The 4,345-nt window shown below is 53.6% G+C and overlaps 1 protein-coding gene across 4 annotated transcripts in view; it reads left to right on the top strand.

Annotated features, from left to right (window-relative positions):
- LOC113210790 (angiopoietin-related protein 2-like) overlaps nt 1–4,345 on the top strand; it is a 153,222-nt gene that overhangs the window by 39,200 nt on the left and 109,677 nt on the right. For 2 of the 4 annotated variants that reach the window (XM_052266161.1, XM_052266160.1), the window contains exon 3: nt 2,044–2,149. The exons of the other annotated variants lie outside the window; for them this stretch is intronic. The gene's annotated coding sequence lies outside the window, so the exon portion shown is untranslated. The remainder of the gene's footprint in view (nt 1–2,043; nt 2,150–4,345) is intronic. 4 annotated transcript variants of the gene reach the window in all.

Here is a 4,345-nt window from a genome sequence, read left to right as displayed (position 1 = left end):
CCTCCTCCTCCTCCTCCTCCTCCTCCTCCTTCTCCTTCTTCTTCATTCTCCTCTTCCTCCCCGGCCTCCCCCACTTCCGATGCCACTAACGCTACACTCGCCACGTAATGCTGAATGTTGGCAGCCTCCCCGCTCTGTTATTAAGTCCGATATGAAAGTAATTGGCGCGTGTTTTGCGAGCGGCGTGCGAAATGCGTACACGAAGACGTGTTTAGGCGACTCGTCGGGCAGAGCGCTGCCGACGACGCCGACGGCGTCAACTTTCAGTTTCACTTTCTGCTCCACATTTCATATTGGTCTAAGTCCTTCATTCGCCAACGAAGGCGGAGTAGGAGAACCTCTCCGTGCGCCCGAGTTACACTATCGAGTGACGAGTAGAGAGGTCGGATGAATCAATCGAAGTATTTTCTCCGAGTCTAAATCCCCGTTGTAATGTCGGTGACTATCCCGCCTACACCTGTCCTGTGGCTCTTCTGCGACGACGCTCAGCGGGATGGGTGACATCACTACTTTTTTCCCCTCCCCCGGGTCCGCTCGGGGCAAAGGGAAGCAGCCCATCTGGTGCGGGACCACAGCTGCTCTGTGCCGCCAGCTGCATCTGGACTAGCTGCCGCGCCGGACTGGTCTAGCATCTATATTGCGCTTGTAGGTGATCGAAAAAGTAATAGCATGTTAATCTTTTCCCCCCGGTCTGTTTAATGTGCGGTCGCAAAACATGTTACGGTTAGGGTTAGAGGAGCGGATGAGAGTTAGCAAACATATACAGAGAAGATTGTAATTGTGCTGTATATTTCTTCTGGTCGAGGATTCGGCAATACACATTAAAACAACGCGTGGTTTTTCTTTTGCAAAACTTGAACAGTGTCAGGAACTGACACATATTTACGCAATAAACTCATGATCTGAGGACATCATCTCAAAAATAAGTGAAATTCCTACATATTAATTAGCTCCTTTAAAAAATGAGGAGCTTTTCTTTTCCCTCAAATTTGTGAGTTCAAAGTTTTCCCCTTTTCTTCAAAAAATCAGAGACATCGTTTTTACCGTGTAGTTGACAGTGTACCGACACGGAGTGGCCTCGGCGTGATTTATTTTTTCCCTGCCGGAACGCTGGTGGGCCGCACAAAACGGGATTATAATAGGCGATGGTGGACATTAATAATATCAAGGACCAATAATTGAAAGATTTCATCGACGGACGCGAAAGGTCTGCCGCTCCTCATGCCAAAGGAGGTGCGCGCGAGTATGGTGGGGCTGGCGGCCTGGAGGTGTGGCAGCGGTGGTGGGACACTGTTAAAAATGGAGAAAGAAAGTAAGAGAGCAAAGTAAAGTGTCGTGTGTTTTCATACAAATTCCAGGCCAAGCAGCGTCCATTGTCCTCCGGCACGCACGCCGTGCACGCATTCGTGCTCCTGCATACATGAAATGTCGATGACCCCCGCGGAGTGGGGCGGACCCACTTGGTGGGAGGAAAAGGGAATCATTGCGCCGATTAAGTTCGAACTGGCAACGTTAACGGTACTGACTGGCAAAGGCTCAGAATGAATCCGTCGTTGAATATTTTCCTTTCTGCCCGGACGTGTGGAGGTGGAGCGTTTGTGGCGTTTTGGGTCGCCCTTGAAATATCAGGTACGTTCAATGGTCCAGCCTGTACGTGAGTAAAGGTGTGACGGCTGGCCGCGGCAGGGGAGGGGGTGGGGACGGTATTGACAGACGAGAGGGAAAAAGAGGGGGGGGGGCGTCTACCAGACTGACTGAAAAGTCAATTGAATGGCGTTTGGACGGCGCAGGACCGCGGTGCCCATGAGGAGGGGGCTACAAGAAGTCGTCGAAGGACGGATGACAATTGTGATGCAGCTGCGCCGTCATCCCGCCTTGATGTCGTGTAATAACGCTCACTCTCTCGCTGCCTTGTCTCTGGAGTGCCACAACAGTCTGCTAGGTCTACCTTCCGCGAGAGGGGAGGAAAAAGGATATCGGCCGCAAGAGGAGAGAGATGTAATAATAATAATGTCTGATTTTCCCTTTCCCGTTGTGTTTCAGGTCGGTTGGCAGGCGCGGCCTATCTGCGCAAGATGCAAAGCCGCAGGAGCGCACACAGAGCCAGGCCTTTTTGTGGTCATCGCGGGCGGCCGGGCTTCCTTATAGCGTATGTTATTTCTCAATCGTTCTGTCATTGAAGAGGTCGGTTTCCAACACAGACACCAGGGGATCTGACAAAAATAAATGAAGGTATTGATGAGGTGCGGAGCTGTTAAAACAAAGTAATTGGGCCCCTGGATAAGATTAATCATCCCCGCTTTAGTGCGGCGCCACTGATGAAGCGCCGGGAGTCCGACTATCCCGCAGTAGCTTTCGGCTAGCCCGGAGAGGGTCGTTAAAAATACTCTCATTGCTGCCCGACGCAGAAGCACTCTGGAATTTATGTCCAGGAGAAAGTTTTGGCGGTGTTTCTTTGCGATTCACTACGAAAAAGGCAGAGGGTTGTTTGTGGGTTTTGGCAGAGCACTCTGAACTTTCAGAGACTAATTGGATTTCCAAACTATGTCAGAGCACGCATCTTGCAAAAGAGGCTTTTCTCTCATTGCGATAAAAAACGAAATACGTCGATTTAAAGAGATTGATGCATAGTTTTTGAGAAAATTTATAATTTAAAAAAAATGAAACTGCGTTGTCTAAATCCGTCGACGCAAGACTTCCATACAGAGTGAATTCAATTGTTCGTTTCCGGCTCCAGTCGTTTACAGTCCCACCCAAATCTCTTTTCAATCCTCGGTATAAAATTACCCGGAGGAGTTGACGAAACCCTCTGGAAGCCGCTTTGACCGTTGACAAATGCGACGGCACGCGCGCGGGTCGGGTCCGTCGGGTCGGTCCGGGTCGGTCCGGGTCGGTCGGGGACGCGGGGGTCTGCCGGGCTGCCGGGAGGAGATCCGATCGCGCGGTGGGCTCTGGCAGGCGCGGGTATAGGAGCGGCCGCGGCCTGGAGGAGTTCCGGCTGTCTGCGGCGACCGTGAAGAAATTAGACGAATGACAACACACCTACGCCTAGCAGCGGCCGGTCGCGTTGTGAAATTTATTTGAGGTGGACGATGATCTATCCGGCCGCCGACTCCCGATGGCGGACTCGGATTTATATTTCAAATCTTTGAAACGAGCGAAGCGATACGTTTGGAGAGCCGCGACTTCCCTTTGCGCTGTTCGGACTTTGATACACAACATCTCGCTGCGTTGTACGTCGCACGTCACAAAGCACTGCTACTTGCGCGCCGCTATTGTCGTGTCCGGTGGCCTCAGGGCAGCCCGCTGGACTAGAGCCGCCATTCAATGTAAATACCGGGGGCGGATTAACCCAGGGGCTGCTAGAGAGGATTATGTGCTGCCATGTCCGTGTGTAGAGAGAGGGGGGTGGATTGATTGTTTATTAGTCTTGTGCAATTGCTAGAGAGAGGGAGAGAGAGAGAGAGAGAGAGAGAGAGAGAGAGAGATTGAGAGAGGAGAAAAAGAAGAAGACAAATTGTTGTTAAACTCTTGACCTGGAATAAGCTTTCACTCATCGCATTGGTGTGGTCTACGAGCTGATACCTCGCCTGCCTCCACCCTCCGCGGTGGAGGTGGCTTCGGCCGCCCGCACTCGCCAGCGCCGGCCCGCCGCGCCCGCTAGTCGGCCGAGCACGCGGGAGATTTCCGGACGCTTTGGCAGGTGCTCTCTGCTGGTCCACATCGGGTGGGGCGCGGTTGTGGTCCGGGCGGGTGCGGCTGCTCGCGCCCGCCATTCATCCAGCCTCGTTGTTCGGTGTTTGCTTTCGCTTTGTCGACCTGCGAATAACGATCACGGGCCGGCGGCGGTGTGTGCTGCGCGGCGCCGCTGCGGCTGCAAATAATGGGAATGGCGGCTCGTTATATTGCGTTGCCTCAACCAAACCCTAAAAAAAATGAAGAGACCGCATCAAAAGCGAGGCGAATAAAGCTGTATGCGCACGGATTTGACGGCAAAGGGAGTAGATTAATGACAAATCACGGTGGGACGTCGTGGTTCGTGACCTGACCTTGATCCCGAGGCGGCGCCGAAGATGTCGACCGGTCGCGCGCCGGCGAGGCGTGCGGCCTTGTTTCAGCGGGCCCTTCTTCACGGCGACGCGCTTCCTTTGCGTCTCATTTGCATGTTGTTTCTTCCTCCACTTCCTCTTTTCCGCCTGGTCCTTCCCCCTCCGCCGCCGCCGCTGCGCCGTTTGCCCCGCCGCCGCCGCCCAGCGACGCCACGCCGTCTGGGTGCTTTGCTTTGGTTCGGCTGCTGATGATTCAAACGAAAGTGTAGCGGTCTGCCCGCTCTGCGCCCCGCCCC

Source organism: Frankliniella occidentalis, unplaced genomic scaffold (genome assembly GCF_000697945.3).
Source record: "Frankliniella occidentalis isolate FOCC.00 unplaced genomic scaffold, Focc_3.1 Scaffold36, whole genome shotgun sequence".
NCBI classification, from domain to species: domain Eukaryota; kingdom Metazoa; phylum Arthropoda; class Insecta; order Thysanoptera; family Thripidae; genus Frankliniella; species Frankliniella occidentalis.
This window is presented reverse-complemented; position numbering and strand designations above follow the sequence as displayed.